This window comes from Pelophylax lessonae (genome assembly GCF_965119305.1).
Source record: "Pelophylax lessonae genome assembly, chromosome: 11".
Lineage (NCBI taxonomy): Eukaryota > Metazoa > Chordata > Amphibia > Anura > Ranidae > Pelophylax > Pelophylax lessonae.
The window spans coordinates 119,275,284-119,297,139 of record NC_138778.1 but is presented as its reverse complement, the minus strand read 5'-3'; the positions used below and the strand labels follow the sequence as shown (position 1 = coordinate 119,297,139).

The following is a 21,856-nucleotide window of genomic DNA, read 5'->3' as shown; positions in this document are numbered from 1 at the left end:
ATAGAAGGTTAATAGATTGGTTTGGCAAGAGCGATTTTTCATGAACCCATGCTGATTACTACTAATAATACCGTTTTCATTACTAAAGTCTTGTATGTGGTCCCTTAACATCCCCTCCAAAATCTTGCAGACTACTGATGTTAGGCTGACTGGCCTATAGTTACCCGGGATATCTCGGCCCCTTTTTAAATATTGGTACCACGTTGGCTTTTTTCCAATCAGCTGGCACCATACCCGTCTGTAAACTATCCTTAAAGATCAAGAATAATGGTCTGGCAATCACCTGGCTGAGCTCATTAAGAACCCTCGGGTGCAAGCCATCCGGTCCCGGGGATTTATTTATGTTAAGTTTCTCTAGTTTAGTTCTAAGTCTATCTTCTGTTAGCCATGCCAGTATTTCCTGAGGTGTGTTGTTTAGTTTGGCCTTACAAGCTGGGTTCGTGTAGCCCCCCAATTCTTTTGTAAAGACTGAAGAGAAGAAATTATTTAACACTACCGCCTTTTCCCTGTCCTCTGTGGCCAAAACTCCCTTATCGTCTTTTATGGGGCCAATGTGTTCTGGCCTTGCTTTCTTACTGTTTATATACTTCTTTTTACTCTCTTCCGCTATATGTCTCTCGTGTTCTATTTTAGCCGCCCTGATTTCATCTTTACATTTCTTATTACACTCTTTGTAATGCTTGAATGCTGCCAATGACCCCTCAGTCTTGTATTTTTTGAAGGCCTTTCCTTTAGCATTAATATGCATTTTTATGTTGGAGTTTAGCCACCCAGGGTTTAGTTTTGCTCTTTTAAATGTATTTCCCTTTGGAATGCACTGGTCAATCCCTTTGTTAAGTATGCTTTTGAAGCACTCCCATTTTTCCTCCGTGTTCTTTGTTCCCAGGGTTCTATCCCATTTGATATTTTCTGAGAGCGCAGTTTTAGGAAATTGGCTCTTTTGAAATTCAGTGTTCTTATATTGCCCTTGTGTTTCCTATTACTATAATTAATACTGAAACAAATTGACCTATGGTCACTGTTTCCTAAGTTGCCCCGTATTTCTGTATCCGTGGGCAGGTCTGTATTGTTGGTAATCAGTAGGTCAAGTACCGCATTATTTCTTGTCGGTGCATTCACCATCTGACCCATGAAATTGTCCTGCAAAACATTTAGGAACTGCCGAGCCTTGGCTGAGTGTGCGGTTCCTTCTGCCCAGTCTATATCTGGATAATTAAAGTCCCCCATTATAATGACATTTCCCATCCTTGCTGCCAATCCTATCTGTAAAATGAGGTCCGCCTCCCCCTCCTCCCTCTGGTTGGAGGGCCCATAGCATACGCCCAATATTACCTTCCCCACAGTGCCTTCCCTTTGAAGTTCTACCCATAGGGATTCTGCCTTGTCCATAGCTCCATTATTAATATCATCCCTCATATTTACCTGTACACTGTTCTTAATATACAGACATACCCCTCCCCCTTTTTTACCTTCTCTATCTCTGCGATAAAGGGAATACCCCTGAATGGTCGTCATCCAGTCATGAGAGCTGTCAAACCAAGTCTCAGTTATCTCCACAAAATCAAAGTCCTCCTCAAACATCAGCAGCTCCAGCTCTCCCATCTTGTTGGCCAGGCTTCTGGCATTGGTATACAAGCCTCGTAATTTTGATCGGTTACATATATCCTCATTTGATGTTTTTAGGCTGCTCTCTTGATTTTCCCCATACCCACCCTGGGTTTAGGAGCTCCGAACACCCTACTGCTAATGCCCCCATTTCTGCCCTCTGAAACTTGCTTTCCACTGGCTAATTCTACATCTGTACCCCCCCCCCCCCATCACCTAGTTTAAAAGCCCCTCTAACTTTTTGGCCATCCTCGCACCCAGTACGGCTGCACCCTCCCCATTTAGGTGCAATCCGTCCCTACCAAAGAGCCGGTGGCCGACTGAGAAGTCGGCCCAGTTCTCCAGGAACCCGAAACCCTCCTTACTACACCAGCTCCTCAGCCACTCGTTAACTTCCCTAATCTCCCGCTGCCTCTCTGGTGTGGCTCGAGGTACAGGTAGTATTTCGGAAAATACTACCTTGGAGGTCCTAGTCCTCAACTTAGCTCCTAAGTCCCTGAAATCGTTTAGGACTCTCCATCTTCCTCTGCCTATGTCATTGGTACCCACATGTACCATGACAGCTGGGTCTTCCCTAGCCCCACCCAGTAATCTGTCCACCCGATCCGCGATGTGCTGAACCCGAGCGCCCGGTATATGGAGCACAGGAATATACACCCCCTGCCTTGGTATGGGGTACAGGTATATACACCCCCTGCCTCGGTATGGGGTACAGGTATATACACCCCCTGCCTTGGTATGGGGTACAGGATAATACACCCCTGCTTTGGTATGGGGCACAGGTATATACACCCCATGTCTTGGTATGGGGGTACAGGTATATACACCCCCTGCCTTAGTACAGAGCAGAGGTATTTACACCTCCTGCCTTGGTATGTGGTACAGGAATATACACCCCCTGCCTTGGTATGGCGTAGAGTAATATACACCCCCTGCCTTGGTATGGGGTACAGGAATATACACGCCCTGCCTTGGTATGGGGTACAGGTATATATAGTACACCCCCTGCCTTGGTATGGGGTAAAGGTAAATACACCACCTACCTTGGTATGGAGCACAGGTATACACACCCCCTACCCTGGTATAGAGAACAGGTATATACACTCCCTGCTTTGGTATGGGGTACAGGTATACATCCCCCCCACCTTGGTATAGAAAACAGGTATATAAACTCCCTGCTTTGGTATGGGGAACAGGTATATACACTACCAGCCTTAGTATGGAGCACAAGTGTATATACACTACCAGCCTTAGTATGGAGCACAGGTATATACACCCCCTGCCTTGTATACAGGCACAGTTTGGAGGAAAACGGCGTACTTTGTTCAGGGTCAATGTACAGATGTCTCTGCTACAACTCACCTGACCTCAGCGTAGTGTTCTCTGGTTCTTTATTCTTCAGGACAGCAGTCCCTGTCACACAGCTCAGTCTTCGGTCAGACTTGATATTATACTGGTCCCGTCATACAGCTCAGTCCTCAATCAGAATGGATCTCACACTGGCGTCCTGTCGCACAGCTCAGGCCTCGGTCAGACTGGATCTAACACCAGTCCTGTCATACAGCTCAGTCCTCGGCCAGACTGGATCCAACACTGGTCCTGTCATACAGCTCACTCCTCGGTCAGACTGGATCTAACACCAGTCCTGTCATACAGCTCAGTCCTCGGCCAGACTGGATCCAACACTGGTCCTGTCACACAGCTCAGTCCTCAGTCAGACTGGATCTAACACTGGTCCTGTCATACAGCTCAGTCCTCGGTCAGACTGGATCTAACACTGGTCCTGTCATACAGCTCAGTCCTCGGTCAGACTGGATCTAACACTGGTCCTGTCATACAGCTCAGTACTCGGTCAGACTGGATCTCACACTGGTCCTGTCATACAGCTCAGTCCTCGGTCAGACTGGATCTCACACTGGTCCTGTAATATAGCTCAGTCCTCGGTCAGACTGGATATCACAATGGTCCTGTCAGGCTTTTTAAAGCAGACTGGTTTCCTTTTTACCTAAAAGGAAAGTGCAGCAAAGGTTTCCTTCAGGGTTTCTGTGAAGTCCAACAGACGTGCCTCGAATAAACGACTTGTGGTTGCTGTGACACCAAGGAGATCTCCCAGAATTACCCCTTCCTAGTCACAAGCTAGAAGCGAAACTGAAACTGGGACTTTCCATCGTCACCGACCTTTTCTGGAGAAACAAAACAATGGATAATATTAATGTAAAATATGTAGGTGAGGAGATGAGGATATGTAGGTATGAGGTGATTTACCAGATATCATTAAAGATGAACTCCAGGTTTGTTGGAGCGACAAAACAAAACATTAGAAAAGTGGCCCCATAGGCTTGTTACCCCTTATCATCATGTAGCACTGCCCCCTTGAGGACTGCTGGATTGTTCACCTTGGGATCCCCCTGGGTTACCATTAGCAACTACAGCATGCACAATTTAATTCTTTACTCTCTGGCTCAGTCAATGAACAGTCTATGGGATGTAGTTGTTTTAATAGTTTTATTTAACCACTTTACCACCGGAGGATTTTCCTGCTTTACGTCTGGGCCACTTTTTGCGATTCGGCACTGTGCGACTTTAACTGACAATTGCGCGGTCATGCAACGCCGTACCCAAACTAAATTTACGTCATTTTTTCCCCACAAACAGAGATTTCTTTTGGTGGTATTTGATCATCTCTGCGATTTTTAATTTTTTGCGATATTAATAAAAAAATGTGACAATTTTGAAAAAATAACAATATTTTTCTATTTTGACAGTTAAAAAATATCCAATATATTCAATTTTTATCATATATTTAGGCCAAAATGTATTTAGCTACATGTCTTTGACAAAACAATTCTCAATAAACGTATTTTTAAGCGCTTTAAGATCGGAAGATTTTACCCCATTCCTGACCAGGCCATATTTTGCGATTCGGCACTGCGTTACTTTAATGGACAATTGCGCGGTCGTGCAATGCTGTACCCAAATTAAATTGACGTCCTTTTTTTCCCACAAATAGAGCTTTATTTTGGTGGTATTTGATCACCTGTGCGATTTTTAGTTTTTGCGCTATAAACAAAAAAAGAGCGACAATTTTGAAAAAATAACAATATTTTTCACATTTTTTTTATATGAAAATCCCCCCCAAAAAATGTAAAAATCAAAATTTTTTAACATTTTTGGCCAATTTTTTTCTGCTACATATTTTTAGTAAAAAAAAATCGCAATAAGCGTATTTTGATTTGTTTGCACAAAAGTTATCGCAGCTACTAGCTATGGGAAATTTATGTCATTTTTATTTTTTTTTAACTAGTTATGTCGGCGATCTGCGATTTTTTTTGCGGGACTGCGACATTGCGGCAGAAAGATCTGACCATTGACTGACATTTTTGACACTTTTGGGGGTACCAGTGACATTACTGCAGTAATCAGTGCTATAAATATGCACCGTTACTGTAAAAATGACACTGGCAGGGAAGGGGTTAACTTTTATTGGTGATCAAGGGGTTAATGTATGCCTGGCGCTTACTAACATGTGTGGGGGGAGGGGACTGTGTGACACAGGCACAGATCGCAGGTTCCTGTATATGCTGAACCCTGCAATCTGACCCTGCCTGTCACTTAGGAGATCTGCCCGCTTTGTTTACACAAGCGGGCAGATCTCCACACTCAATCCCTGACGATCGGGGAAGAGCGGCAGTGATCACCGCCACTCCTGCCCTGGCCCGACTCCCGCTGTGACTGAATACAGTGGGAGCGAGCCTCCGGCGGCGCGCGCGTGCCGCCGAGAGAGGGGAATGTCTGGTGACGTAGGTCTACGTCGCCAGACAATAACGAGCCACTGTGCTGCAGTAGAGGCACAGTGAGCAGTGTTAAAGTGGTTAAATTAGGGATGGGAGAAGGGAAGAGCGGGATTCTCCAACTTGAACTATTCACAATAGATAAGGACTCCTATCTGAAGATGCAGCCAGGCTGCTGATTCACCTTGCCACTTAGATGAATTTAAGGTTAAGTCTCTTTGCAGATGACTTGTTGGCATGAGTTATTTTTGCGGATACACTCCTAGTACCCCCTTTAACTCCAACTGCTGGCACCCGTCCTCTGACTATCCTACACCAGGGTGTCCCCTCTCAGGTAAGGCCCCTCGACACGATCCCCTGTACTCACGATACTGTTTTTGAGGGTCTCCAGTGTCTCTACCCCCTCAGTCAGCTCTCATGGACCTCTGGGTTCAGTTTCTTTCTTCCTGGTCCCCAGGCCGACTGCCCATGACCGCGTGCCGCTGCTACAGAGGAGGAGGCAGCCGCCACCCACCCCCTGGGACTCTCCAGCCAAACACCCCTCAGCACATGTGCTCCTGGCGTTAATACCACACCCCACAATGCACCGAGACAATCAGTCTGTGCCACTCCCTGGGGCTGTATCTAAGCCTGTGTACCCATTGGTCAGATTTCCTCCACTGTCCAATAGGCCTCCCTATTGGACCAGTGTGGAACACTCCCTAGACCAGATGAATCACACACTGAGCACCATGAGCAGACCTAACTAACAGATCCTGCTCTCTGGTAGGCAGAAAGCAATATAGATTTGCCTGCTGCTCCTCTGATATGCAGACATAACTATACTGTACTCTCTCTCCAGCACCTACCTAGGAGGGTGCTACTATATTTGTTTTTAAAATATTTGTATTTTTAATGGATAGCTTTGTTTCTCTGGGTGGCTTTGCTGCTTCTGGTTTGTGTTTCAGCTGACAAGCTGCCTGCTGTTGCTAGGAGGATTTACCTCAGTTGCTGGGCAGATCTTTAGTCAGCTGAGCACTGGATTGGTGACAAATCTTTTTGCGGGAAAACAGCTAGCCAATGAGTGTAACCTTTCTTCTGTATTGTCCCTCTATCACTGGGTGGGGTCAGCATTTACCTCAGTACTGTCAGCTGTACTCACCTCTAGATTATCTTCAGACTTCCTTTTGGATCATATGACCTGCTGCCCTGCCCATACTTCCCTTTGGGCTATTTTTTCCTTGTCGCAGTCCATCTTTAGGGGGTAATGTTGCCCACTTTGTAGGTGCACAGTGTTTGGTAAACTGTTTGGTGTAAGATGAGTCCTGGTGATTTAGTATGTTGGTCTGTTAATGGTTAACAGCGGTTCTGTTTGGTTTTAACCACTTAAGCCCCGGAAGATTTTACCCCCTTCCTGACCAGGGGGTATTTTGCGATTCGGCACTGCGTGACTTTAACGGACAATTGCGCGGCCGTGCAACGCTGTACCTAAACAAATTTGACGACCTTTTTTCCCCACAAACAGAGCTTTCTTTTGGTGATTTTTTGATCATGCGCTATAATCAAAAAAAAGAGCGATAATTTTGCAAAAATAACAATATTTTTCACATTTTTTTATATGAAATTATCCCCCCCCCCCTCCCCCAAAAAATGTAATAATCAAATTTTTTTAAAATTTTTGGCCAATTTGTTTTCTGCTACCTACAGTGGGTACGGAAAGTATTCAGACCCCCTTACATTTTTCACTCTTTGTTATATTGCAGCCATTTGCTAAAATCATTTAAGTTCATTCTTCTTCCTCATGAATGTACACATAGCACCCCATACTGACAGAAAAACACAGAATTGTTGACATTGTTGCAGATTTATTAAAAAAGAAAAACTGAAATTTTTACATGGTCCTAAGTATTCAGACCCTTTGCTGTGACACTCATATATTTAACTCAGGTGCTTTACATTTCTTCTGATCATCCTTGAGATGGTTCTACACCTTCATTTGAGTCCAGCTGTGTTTGATTATACTGATTGGACTTGATTAGGAAAGCCACACACCTGTCTATATAAGACCTTCCAGATCACAATGCATGTCAGAGCAAATGAGAATCATGAGGTCAAAGGAACTGCCTGAAGAGCTCAGAGACAGAATTGTGGCAAGGCACAGATCTGGCCAAGGTTACAAAAAGATTTCTGCTGCACTTAAGGTTCCTAAGAGCACAGTGGCCTCCATAATCCTCAAATGGAAGACGTTTGGGACGACCAGAACCCTTCCTAGAGCTGGCCGTCCGGCCAAACTGAGCTATCGGGGGAGAAGAGCCTTGGTGAGAGAGGTAAAGAAGAACCCAAAGATCACCGTGGCTGAGCTCCAGAGATGCAGTCAGGAGATGGGAGAAAGTTGTAGAAAGTCAACCATCACTGCAGCCCTCCACCAGTCGGGGCTTTATGGCAGAGTGGCCCGACGGAAGCCTCTCCTCAGTGTAAGACACATGAAAGCCCGCATGGAGTTTGCTAAAAAACACCTGAAGGACTCCAAGATGGTGAGAAATAAGATTCTCTGGTCTGATGAGACCAAAATAGAACTTTTTGGCCTTAATTCTAAGCGATATGTGTGGAGAAAACCAGGCACTGCTCATCACCTGTCCAATACAGTCCCAACAGTGAAGCATGGTGGTGGCAGCATCATGCTGTGGGGGTGTTTTTCAGCTGCAGGGACAGGACGACTGGTTGCAATCGAGGGAAAGATGAATGCGGCCAAGTACAGGGATATCCTGGACAAAAACCTTCTCCAGAGTGCTCTGGACCTCAGACTGGGCCGAAGGTTTACCTTCCAACAAGACAATGACCCTAAGCACACAGCTAAAATAACGAAGGAGTGGCTTCACAACAACTCCGTGACTGTTCTTGAATGGCCCAGCCAGAGCCCTGACTGAAACCCAATTGAGCATCTCTGGAGAGACCTAAAAATGGCTGTCCACCAACGTTTACCATCCAACCTGACAGAACTGGAGAGGATCTGCAAGGAGGAATGGCAGAGGATCCCCAAATCCAGGTGTGAAAGACTTATTGCATCTTTCCCAAAAAGACTCCTGGCTGTATTAGATCAAAAGAGGGCTTCTACTAAATACTGAGCAAAGGGTCTGAATACTTAGGACCATGTGATATTTCAGTTTTTCTTTTTTAATAAATCTGCAACAATGTCAACAGTGGCGTCACTAGGGTTGGTGTCACCTGGTGCGGTAAAACATGGTGTCACCCCCCCCCCCCCCTATATTCGGGCCGGGCAGCAGCTCAGCGTTGGGAGTTTTTTGTAGCAGGTTGCGACGGTCATTAAGGCCTAGAGGATAGCAGGTTAGGCACTTCCTAATGGCTCAGTTCCTAGGAGCAGTAACGGATAATGGCTGACAGGCCATCCTGCCAGACCCAGCAAAAATGCAGCAGTGATCCCTCTGGTTATACGTTCGCTCCCTCTGGGTTGACCAGGCTGACTTTGGTCAGTAATGTAGCCCGTCTGTACCCTGGCAATGACAAAGTCTTTCTCTCTCTGGTGGTGCTGGGCAGTGTGGCTCTTTCTGACTTCCCCCAGCACAGTCCTCTCTTTATGGTGTAGCACTCCCTCCCTCAGCTTTTTCCCAGGTTCCCAGTCCTCAATCTCTCCCCGTAGCAGAGTGCATGCTGGGGGCTATGGTCTGCTCCCTGTGGACTACAAATGGGGCCGCCAATCTTCCGGGACTACATGTCCCATGATGCCCCCCTAGTCTCTTCTAATTGGCCCTGAGCGGTGGCCAATGGGAAGGGAAAAAGACTGGGCAGTAAGCTAGGCGGCAATCAGATGAGAGCCGCTCTCTCTTCTCCTGCACTGCTGACAGGAGAAAAGAGGGGGGGAAGTGGGGAAGATAAACTGACAGCCTGCAGCTCGCTACCTGTTCTCTGGTGGACTGAGCGAGGAAAAGAGCCTGTTGTCACTGCTTAATCATACCTCCCTACTTTGAACTTCAGAATGAAGGACACTGGAGGAGTGAAAAGTTCTGCGGCATGCTAGGTCGCTGTAAATTGTGGGAGGAGCTAAAGGGATATGTTTAAACAAAACCCAGGCTTCCTTGTACCTATAAAATATGCTTTGATTGTTTTGTCTGAGCCTACCTTAAAGAATAAATTCAATAAAATAGTCAGGGACTGCATAGCAACCAGCAACTGTTGAGACAATGAAGACTTTGGTGAGAAGTATATAATGTACAGTATTATGTATATAGTGCGGGAGTGTGTAAAGCAGAGCACAGGGGTTGGGGAGTGCTGCAGCCAGTGACGGGTTTAGGATACATAGCGCAGGCTGCAGGGGTCCAGGGTGTGTAATGCAATGGGTTCAAGATTTAGATGAATGTAATGCACAGAAGGCTGTAGCCAGTGCCAGGTTTAGGAGTACATGATACACACAGAGAGCATTGTCCAGGAGTATATAATGCACAGAACGCAGGGCTCAGGAGTGTGTAATGTATAAAAAAAAAATAATCAGGAGTACAAAACAAAGAGTGCAGGAGACAGGGGTGTGTAACTCAGTGTAGGGGTAAGGAAAGGGCAAAATTCCTCCCACATACAAGAGATGGTCAGAGACTGTGGAAATAATACAGGAGGTGGTCAGAGACTACAGACATGATACAAGAGATGGTCAGAGACTACAGACATGATACAAGATATGGTCAGAGACTGCAGACATGATACAAGATATGGTCAGAGACTGCAGACATGATACAAGATATGGTCAGAGACTGCAGACATGATACAAGAGACTGCGGACATGATACAAGAGACTGTCAATGACTGTGGACATTATACAAGAGACTGTCAGAGACTGTGGACATGATACAAGAGACTGTCAATGACCGTGGACATGATCCAATGACTGTCTGAGACTGTGGACATGATACAAGAGACTGTCAATGACCGTGGACATGATACAAGAGACTGTCTGAGACTGTGGACATGATACAAGAGACTGTCTGAGACTGTGGACATAATACAAGAGACTGTCTGAGACTGTGGACATGATACAGGAGATGGTCAGAGACTGCAGACATTATACAAGAGATGGTCAGACACTGCAGACATAGTACAGGAGATGTCAGACACTGCAGACATAGTACAGGAGATGGTCAGAGACTGCAGACATAGTACAGGAGATGGTCAGAGAATGTGGAAATAATACAGGAGATGATCAGAGACTGCAGACATAGTACAGGGGTTGTCGGAAGACTGCGGACATAGTACAGGGGTTGTCGGAAGACTGCGGACATAGTACAGGGGTTGTTGGAAGACTGCGGACATAGTACAGGGGTTGTCGGAAGACTGCGGACATAGTACAGGGGTTGTCGGAAGACTGCGGACATAGTACAGGGGTTGTTGGAAGACTGCGGACATAGTACAGGGGTTGTCGGAAGACTGCGGACATAGTACAGGGGTTGTCGGAAGACTGCGGACATAGTACAGGGGTTGTCAGAAGACTGCGGACATAGTACAGGGGTTGAAAAAAGTCTGGTGCGCTAAATTGTTACCATCATGAACAAGTGTTATGTGATACCAAAACTTGACCTTATTAAACAATTGTGATGATTACAAAAAATTAAATACAGAGTGAATAAATATTCCTTGAAAGAATATTACTTAAAACAAAATTATGCAATTGTCACACACAATAAAAAAGTCCAAATGTGAAAAATGATGACAATCGTGATACAAATGGGATGTGAAGGTTTCCCACCACCTCACAGATTTGCTTCTTACCAGAATTGGGTTGGTAAAGGGCAGATAGCAGAAAAATCGGTCCAAATGCAAGGGGTGGGAATGCCACTTACCTCTCTGCACATGGACAGGATTAAGATATGACGGTCAACTTCCAACTATCTACACTTCTCATTGTCTCCTATGTATCAGATCTCCGTCTACCGCAGGTAATTCAAATACCGACTTCCCCACCAGGCGAAGTGGCTCCTCCCACTGATCCTACATCAAGAAGTAAAAGGACCTCGGATTGAGCTATATGCCAGGAGCGCCAGGAGTCCCTCTTTACATATGACCTCCAGAGAGTCTGCATAATAACCAATAGCCTGAAATAATTGGGATCTGGTAAGCAGCCCTTTTATATATAGGTGTGAGTCTCAGAACAGCACTCCCTCTTGGTTTCATCACAGAGGTTCCCCTTTGAACCGATTTTTCTGCTATCTGCCCTTTACCAACCCAATTCTGGTAAGAAGCAAATCTGTGAGGTGGTGGGAAACCTTCACTTTGTATCACGATTGTCGTCACTTCTGAATACCAGTTCACCACTATTTCACCTCCCAACATTCAGCACCTGTGGATTTTAATTGGACTTTATTTTGGGATTTATTGCACTTTTCACATTTGGACTTATTATTGTGTGTGACAATTGCATAATTTTGTTTTATCCTTGGTTCACACTTATGCGATGCGGGAAGGCTGTGAATTCACAGCCTGTTCCCGCATCACAAACGCACCCTTGGCAGTTCACACTGCCATATGCGATACGCTGGGGGTGTCAATGTAATCTTAATAACACCTCCAGTTTGATCGCATATCGCAGTGCGATCTTACAGTTTGCACAGGATCGGATCGCACAAGTGTGAACCGCTGTGCGATCCGATCCTGATGCGGCTCAAAAAAAGGGTCCTGTGCGATTTTACTGCGGGTGCAGTGCGAATTTAGCCTTACAAAGTGTATGGCTGAATTCGCACCGCACAGCCGATTGCATATAATGAAGGAGCAGTGCGCTCCGATATTACATGCGAGCGCCGCACTTGCACAAATGTGAACCGGCTGTTAAGTAATATTCTTTCAAGGAATATTTATTCACTCTGTATTTTATTTTTTGTAATCATCACAATTGTTTAATAAGGTCCAGTTTTGGTATCACATAACACTTGTTCATGATGGTAACCATTTAGTGCACCAGACTTTTTTCATCACTATTTATTCCTATTGGATCTTTGGTTGCAGCTCACATACATTTATCAGTGCACTTTTCCACATATATTATAGTACAGGGGATAATGGAGACTGGGAGCATGCTTCTGTAGTTTACAAGAGACTGGACACGTAGTACATGGTATATTACAGCAGCACTCTCCTAAAACATAAAATACTGTTGAAGTTCAATTTTGTTGAAGTTAAAAAGAACATGAACAATCCTTCCAGTTATAATGTGCCAGCAGTGCAAGGGTTACCTGCAATTTACCTTGTCCTACTAACGGTAGCTTCTTCTATCAGCAGCGTGGTGTGCCTCCTCACCCCTCCTCCTCTGTGTACACAGGAAGTAAACATCACAGCTTAAGGAGGAGGGGCGGCTTTAGTTCAGTGTACTCCGTACATACACTACAGTGAGAAGTGTAGACTGGAGGCAGCTGGGGAGACATCCCGGGCTGGTGTCACCCCTCTGGCGGGTGTCACCCGGTGCGGACCGCCCCCCCGCACCCCCCATAGTGACGCTACTGAATGTCAACAATTCTGTGTTTTTCTGTCAGTATGGGGTGCTATGTGTACATTCATGAGGAAGAAGAATGAACTTAAATGATTTTAGCAAATAGCTGCAATATAACAAAGAGTGAAAAATTTTAGGGGGTCTGAATACTTTCCGTACCCACTGTATGTTTGGTAAAAAAAAAGGGAAAGATTTTTGTCATTTTTGTTTTTTTTTTTAACGAGTAATGGCGGCGATATGAGATTTTTTTTGCGGGACTGCGACATTGCGGCGAACAGATCGGACCCTTGACTGACATTTTTGACACTTTTGGGGGTACCAGCAGAGATGTATAGTAACGAAGTAGAACTACTTAAGTACTGTACTTAAGTACCGAAATGCGGTATCTGTACTTTCCTAGAGTAGAATTTTTTTCTCCTACTTCTACTTTTACTTCACTACATTTTTTCGATGATTTCGATACTTCTACTCAAGTATTTTTTTTTTTTTTTGTGCTGCATAGTTACTCGTTACTTTTAAAAAAATGACCACTGCCAGAACAGTAGATGGCAGGTTGCATAAAGCTCAAAAAAATGTGTATAATGTCATTTGTAAATCAGCGCATACGAAAATAAAGGCTGTGTATAATAAAAGCTGCTATACCAAATCTTTCCAATAAAAAGAAAATATGAAACAAACAAATAAATGGTGCTACAGCGCTTAAAGTGCATCAAGAAACTACTAACAAACACAGGTTAATCATTTGAATAAATCATTTGAAATAATAAAAAACAATATGATGTTCAAACTTTTGACTTCTTTCTTTAATAACTACATAACACAGTACTTCTACTTCTACTTTCAGTACTTGAGTAGAATTTTTTTTTCAAAACTACTGGTACTTTTTACTTTTAGTACTTAAGTAGCACATTTTTTGAAAAAACTACTTGCAATACTTAAGTAAAAAAAATGTTGAATACTTTAGTACTTCTACTTAAGTAACTTTTTCTGCGAGCACTTCCACTTCTACTCAAGTCACTTTTTGATCGAGCACTTGTACTTTTACTCAAGTAGAAATTTAGAGTACTTTATACAAGTCTGGGTACCAGTGACATTACTACAGTAATCAGTGCTATACATATGCACTGTTACTGTAAAAATGACACTGGGAGGGAAGGGGTTAACTTTATTGGAGAGGGAGGGGTTAAGTGTGTCCCTAGGGGCGTGCTTCTAACTGTGCAGGGATGTGGCTGTGTGTGTAACAGCACAGATCAACGGTCCTACATAGCAGGACCGTTAGATCAGTGCTTTTACACAGGGAAGAATGACAGGCGGCTTTGTTTACATTAGCCGCCTGCCTTTCTCCCTTCACAGCTGAAGATCGCGAGGTCGGGTCCGCTGGTCACACGCACGGAGGTGTCCGTGAACGAGACGAGGCGGGAGTGCGCCTCCGGCGGGGCGCGCGCTCGCCCACTATAGGCTCCCAGGCTAGTGACGTACCGGTACCTCACTTTGCCTGACCAGGGCTGACCGCCGCAGTATATGTACTTGCGGCGGTCGGCAACCGGTTAAAGGTTAAAGTTTATTTCAAAATGAACCTCCAGCTGACCAATCAAAGAAAATATACTGCGAGCGGGCAGCAGGTGCAGGATCGGTAACGTACATGTATGTTGGCGGCTTGCTTACGGGTCTAGGGCGCACATATGTGCGCCCCCTGACGACTCATGCTGTGATTGGACACAGCCTAAATTTGGCAGCAGATTTCAGCCAATGATTTCAGCTGAAACCTGCTGATTGGCTGTGTCCAGTCACTCACAGTTCTGTGTTTACAAACTGTGTAAAGAGTACAGTAATCTGGCTGTTTCTTCTCCCTGAAAAGCAGCGAGAAATAAACAGCCAGATCAGTAGGGCAAAGCAGCACACATTACACTTGTTAGGTACACAGTTAACCTCTCGAATGCTCCTAGATCTTAATCCCTTCCCAGCCAGTGTCATTAGTATAGTGCAGGGGTGTAACTAGAACCTTCAGGGCCCTGGTGCAAGAAACCTTTTAGGGCCCCCCATTGGTCCTGTGGTCCTCCCCACTGATCTGTTCTGCTGTGGTCCTTCCTACTGTCTTGAGGCCCCCACAGTGGCAGAAAGCAAGAGATATGTCCACAGCACACCAGCCAACTCTAATACAGGTCAATGCAGAGGGAGCACTACCAGGGTTGGAAAGGTTGCACCTGTGACCAGGCCCTGGCTGGTGTTCCCCCACTGCGGGGGTCCCCAGCCTCCACTTGCTGTCTTGCCCCTGCTATTAACAGCGCTGTTCTGGTGTTGCTGTCTCTATGCCAGTGGTGGCAGTCTATGAGGACCCAGTGCTGGTTACATTATTGGGCTGATGGATGCATTGATGAGAGAGCTTGCACTATAGTTTGTAGACAGCTGAGTCCCTGTCAGTCACCTAGCAGGGGAAATGATGCATAGCTTTCTCAGTTGAAATGCCGATCGGGATGTGATCCAGGTGATGCTCCTAGTCGGATCTACTAAACACAGTATTTATTTGAATCAAGAGTACAATCACATTTATATGAACCATATGTTCAGCAGCCATGTGGGCTCCATACCAGTAGGATGTGGGCTCTGATCAGTAAAACCTCTATCATATTTTATATTAGATCCAACTGGGAGCATCAGGATCGCATCCAGATCGGGTCCAGATCGGGAATCAACAGAGAAGGCTATATAGCGTACCCACTGCTAGGAAACCTGTGGGAGGCTCAGCTGTTTCCAACCAATTGTGCTTGCCCTCCTGCCCATGTGCCAATCAGCCCCATAAAGTAACCAGTACTGGGTCCTAATGTGCTGCTGCCGCTGCCATGGAGACAGAGATCAGTGCTGTAAATAGCAGGGACAGGACAGCAAGAGGAAGCTGGTAACCCAAATTATGGTGGAACCACTGCTGTATTTTGGCCTAGGCCGACAAGGCCTAGGGCGGCACTTTGCGGTGGGGCGGCGTCCCGCCTGCCTCCTGCCACCTCTTTTACACACACAGTCCTCGGCTTTCAGCAGTGAAGGGGGCGTATATACTTGCTAGGGAGGGAGGGACTGGCGCCCCCATAGAGCGGCCAGTGATTGGCCAGACCGGTGTTCCGTGAGAATAACCTACCCCGTGAGAAATGCCTACCCTCGTTACTTACTGTCAGAAACATCTGAGCAGCGTAGCAGTGCGCATGTTCAAAGCCGCGGATACGTCATTGAACAGCAGAGGAATTGACAAATGCGCATGCTCGGATGGTATGGATTTATCACGGTAGTGTGTGTAACGTTACATTTGCGGCGGGTAAATTAACCACTTGCCGACCGCCGCACGACTATCTACGGCGGCGGTCAGCCCCTCACAGGCAAAGTGACGTAGGGCTACGTCACTAGCTTGTGAGGGTCTAGGGAGCGAGCGCGCGCCGCCGGAGGCGCGCTCCCGCGTGGTCACGGACCCCCCCGCGCGTGTGACCGGCGGACCCGATGTCCGCCGGCCACTCTGCGATCGGCGGGGGAGAGGGAGAAAGTCAGGCAGCTTGTGTAAACAAGCTGCCTGTCATTCTCCCCTCTGTATGAGAGATGATCATATGGATCTACTATGTAGATCCGTTGATCACTCTGCATACAGCTGAAGCCACAGCCAATCACAGTTAGAATCACGCCCCTAGGGACACACACAGCCCCTCCCTCTCAAATAAAGGTAACCCCTTCACTACCAGTGTATTTTTACAGTAACAGTGCATATATATAGCACTGATTACTGTAGAAATGTCACTGGTAACCCCAAAAGTGTCAAAAATGTCAGTCAAGGGTCCGATCTGTCCGCCGCAATGTCGCAGTACCGCAAAAAAAATCGCAGATCGCCCCCATTACGCTTTAAAAAAAAAAACAACAAAAATGACAAAAATCTTTCCCTCAGTTAGTAAACGCAATAACTTTTGCGCAAACCAATCAAAATACGCTTTTTGCGATTTTTTTTACCAAACATAGGTAGCATAAAACAAATTGGCCGAAAATGTTAAAAAATTTTGATTTTTACATTTTTTTGGGGGGAATTTCATATAAAAAAAAGGGGAAAATATTGCTATTTTTGCAAAATTTACGCTCTTTTTTTGTTTATAGCGCGTGATCAAAAAATCGCACAGGTGATCAAATACCGCCAAAAGAAAGCTCTGTTTGTGGGAAAAAAAGGACGCCAAATTCGTTTAGGTACAGCTTCGCACGACCGTGCAATTGTCCGTTAAAGTCACGCAGTGCCGAATCGCAAAATACCCCCTGGTCAGGAAGGGGGTAAAATCTTCCGGGGCTTAAGTGGTTAAAACAGCTCCTCTGCAACATGAGTCATCTCCGCTCCTATCCCTGTCACTTCCCTGATCTCAGCTAATAAATGTAAAAGCGGCGGCGGGTGTATGACCTGTAAATGACGGAGATCTCGGCTCCGTGATCCGCTTTTATATTTATTAGCCGCGATCAGGGAAGTGACAGGGATAGGAGCGGAGATGACTCATGTTGCAGAGGAGCTGTTTTAATGTAAGCGCCGCAAGTGTAACGTTACACACACTACCGTGATAAATCCATACCCTCTGAGCATGCGCACTTGTCAGGCCCTCGGCTGTTCAATGACTTAGGTGCTGACGTAGGTGCACCGGAAGTGACGAGGGTAGGCATTTCTCACGGGTAGGTTTTTCTCACGGAACACCGGCTCCACTTCATTCAGTGGGTGGGAGCGGATTTTTTGATTGGATATGTTTTATAACAGAATGTGCACAGTATGGGTTGTTTGTTTTCAAATCTTTATTTTTTTTTTAATATAATAAAAAATTAAAAACCCAGTGGTGATCAAATGATAAAAATTTGCGTACAGTGTTGCATGACCAGAGCCAGTAAGCTTGTTTGAAGCTGTACTCCAGGATAAGCAAATATTGTTTAAATACGTGTGTATTCTTCCTTGAATCCTGGTATGCTTTATGTATTTCTTCCAGAGCCGTGCAGTAATCCAGTGTGAAATCATGCTGCTGTGCAGGAGCTTTATGTAATTAAGACCCCTCATTGCTGCTCTCTCCTTCTGTAGGGTGACTGGTCTTATCTCTGGCCCCTCCTGTAGTAGGCTGAATGTAGTGGGCGGGGGTTGCTGGGTCCCTCCCACAGCTCTGCTCTCTGCATGTACACCACAGTGATGATGTCATGACTACTTATTCAGCTAATAATGGTGTTTACAAAGACATGTGGTGCACCCAAGTGAGATGTATATCATTTGTGGATATTGAGGCATATAGTTCAACTTTAAAGATTTCCTTGTGTAAACAAGCATTAAAATCCCAGCACCTCTTCACCGCTTTAGCCCTGGAAGGAATTTCCCCCTTAATGACCAGGCCTTATTTTGCGATTCGGCACTGCGTTATTTTAACGGACAATTGCGCGGTCGTGCGATGCTGTACCGAAATGAAATTTATGTCCTTTTTTTCCCACAAATAGAGATTTCTTTTGGTGGTATTTGATCACCTGTGCGATTTTTATTTTCTGCGCTATAAACAAAAAAAGAGCGACAATTTTGAAAAAAAAAAAACAATATTTTTCACATTCTGCTATATAACATTCCCAAAAAAAAAAAAAAAATCAAAATTTTTTTAAATTTTAGGCCAATTTGTTTTCTGCTTCATATTTTTGGTAAAAAAAAAAAAAAACGCAATAAGCGTATTTTGATTGGTTTGCGCAAAAGTTATTGCGTCTACTAACTACGGGAAAGATTTATGTAATTTTTATTGTTTTTTTTTTTTTTTACTAGTAATGGCGGCGATCTGCGATATTTTGCAGGACTGCGACATTGCGGCGGACAGATCGGACCCCTAACTGACATTTTTGACACTTTTGGGGGTACCAGTGACATTACTACAGTAATCAGTGCTAAAAATATGCACTATTACTGTAATAATGACACTGGCAGGGAAGGGGTTAACAGTATAGGTGATCAAGGGGTTAAATGTAAGCCTAGGGGGGTGATTCTAACTGTGGGGGGGGGGGGGGGTTGGGCTTGTGAGATGATCACAGAGACATGCTATCCTTTATAGAAGGATCACATAGCCCAGTGATGAAGAACCTTGGCACCCCAGAGGTTTTGAAACTACATTTCCCATGATGCTCTCTGAACTCTGCAGTGTAGTTGAGCATCATGGGAAATGTAGTTCCAAAACATCTGGGGTGCCATAGCCTCTGTGAACATCCGAGGGAGAAGGACGGACGGCTGTGTTTACATCCGTCCTTCTCTGTCAGCGGGGGGGGAGATCGCCGGTGTCAGGCGGCAATCGCAGCCGCCTGACACCCGCACTGGCTTCCCCGCTGACGGTCGGGGGCAGTAGTGTGCCGGCGGCGGCGCGCGCTCGCCCCCTAGCTCCTCCCAGGCAGATGACGTTTATTAACGCGATTCTGCCTGGGAAAGCCACTTTGCCGATATAAATATACAGTGCATAGTTGGCAAGTGGTTAAATGTAAGAAATAAAGGAAGGTGTGTGGCGCTGCCAGTGTACTCTTAGTATTCAATACATACAGTGGGTACGGAAAGTATTCAGACCCCCTTAAATTTTTCACTCTTTGTTATATTGTAGCCATTTGCTAAAATCATTTAGGTTCATTCTTCTTCCTCATGAATATACACATAGCACCCCATACTGACAGAAAAACACAGAATTGTTGACATTGTTGCAGATTTATTAAAAAAGAAAAACTGAAATATCACATGGTCCTAAGTATTCAGACCCTTTGCTCAGTATTTAGTAGAAGCCCGCTTTTGATCTAATACAGCCAGAAGTCTTTATGGGAAAGATGCAACAAGTCTTTCACACCTGGATTTGGGGATCCTCTGCCATTCCTCCTTGCAGATCCTCTCCAGTTCTGTCAGGTTGGATGGTAAACGTTGGTGGACAGCCATTTTTAGGTCTCTCCAGAGATGCTCAATTGGGTTTAAGTCAGGGCTCTGGCTGGGCCATTCAAGAACAGTCACGGAGTTGTTGTGAAGCCACTCCTTCGTTATTTTAGCTGTGTGCTTAGGGTCATTGTCTTGTTGGAAGGTAAACCTTCAGCCCAGTCTGAGATCCAGAGCACTCTGGAGAAGGTTTTTGTCCAGGATATCCCTGTACTTGGACGCATTGATCTTTCCCTCGATTGCAACCAGTCGTCCTGTCCCTGCAGCTGAAAAACACACCCACAGCATGATGCTGCCACCACCATGCTTCACTGTTGGGACTGTATTGGACAGGTGATGAGCAGTGCCTGGTTTTCTCCAAACATACCGCTTAGAATTAAGGCCAAAAAGTTCTATTTTGGTCTCATCAGACCAGAGAATCTTATTTCTCACCATCTTGAAGTCCTTCAGGTGTTTTTTAGCAAACTCCATGCGGGCTTTCATGGGTCTTACACTGAGGAGAGGCTTCCGTCGGGCCACTCTGCCATAAAGCCCCGACTGGTGGAGGGCTGCAGTGATGGTTGACTTTCTACAACTTTCTCCCATCTCCTGACTGCATCTCTGGAGCTCAGCCACAGTGATCTTTGGGTTCTTCTTTACCTCTCTCACCAAGGCTCTTCTCCCCTGATAGCTCAGTTTGGCCGGACGGCCAGCTCTAGGAAGGGTTCTGGTCGTCCCAAACGTCTTCCATTTGAGGATTATGGAGGCCACTGTGCTCTTAGGAACCTTAAGTGCAGCAGAAATCTTTTTGTAACCTTGGCCAGATCTGTGCCTTGCCACAATTCTGTCTCTGAGCTCTTCAGGCAGTTCCTTTGACCTCATGATTCTCATTTGCTCTGACATGCATTGTGATCTGGAAGGTCTTATATAGACAGGTGTGTGGCTTTCCTAATCAAGTCCAATCAGTATAATCAAACACAGCTGGACTCAAATGAAGGTGTAGAACCATCTCAAGGATGATCAGAAGAAATGGAAAGCACCTGAGTTAAATATATGAGTGTCACAGCAAAGGGTCTGAATACTTAGGACCATGTGATATTTCAGTTTTTCTTTTTTAATAAATCTGCAACAATGTCAACAATTCTGTGTTTTTCCATCAATATGGGGAGCTGTGCTTACATTCATGAGGAAGAAGAATGAACTTAAATGATTTTAGCAAATGGCTGCAATATAACAAAGAGTGAAAAATTTAAGGGGGTCTGAATACTTTCCGTACCCACTGTATCTCCAAAGGTATCAATGTGCAAAAAATGTAATAGAAAATGTAATAAAAATGTATTATAAACGCATTTAAAGTGCCAAAGTGCAACAATTCTGTGCTGTGTGTATCCTAATAATTGATAAAATTGGTGATTGGATGGAATAAATAAGTAAGTGGAATAAATAGTAAGTGACTATATTTAATAAAAATGGGCACTGGAATGTTGTACCAGGACCAAAAATGTAGTAGCAAAAAAAAAAAAAAAACAACATTCCAGTGCCCATTTTTATTAAATATAGTCACTTACTATTTATTCCACTTACTTATTTATTCCATCCAATCACCAATTTTATCAATTATTAGGATACACACAGCACAGAATTGTTGCACTTTGGCACTTTAAATGCGTTTATAATACAGTCACCTGCTATTTATTATCTTATTCCAATTACCAAGACATACACAGCACATTTTTTTACACTTTTTTATTACATTTTCTATTACATTTTTTGCACATTGATACCTTTGGAGATATGTATTGAATACTAAGGTGTACTTTTATGAACGGGTGAATTTTTTTCTCTGTTGGCTTCTCTACAGTTCTCCGGGGAAAATGATCACATCTGGCACCCGTTTTATGAATCGGAGAACTTCAGTTCGCCCAGGGTGATCAGAGGAGAACGGTTTTCTCGGAGATCTGTGTAGAAGTCAATGGGGCATCTGTAATCTCGTGAGACAAAGTGAGATTACAGTAGTATGAAAATCCCTGGCGCGCTTTAACAAGCAGTGATAAATTATCACTGCTGAGTACACGAGGTTAATAAATAATAGTCCCCTTA

At 44.9% G+C, this 21,856-nt stretch overlaps 1 protein-coding gene across 1 annotated transcript in view; it reads right to left on the bottom strand.

Moving 5' to 3' along the window:
- Positions 1 to 2,996, bottom strand: part of LOC309567407 (ATP-dependent RNA helicase DHX58-like) — a gene marked incomplete at its 3' end in the record, with an annotated part of 89,245 nt that extends 86,249 nt beyond the window's left edge. The window contains exon 1 of the mRNA XM_082272807.1: positions 2,973 to 2,996. The remainder of the gene's footprint in view (positions 1 to 2,972) is intronic.
- Positions 2,997 to 21,856: the final 18,860 nt, after the last annotated feature.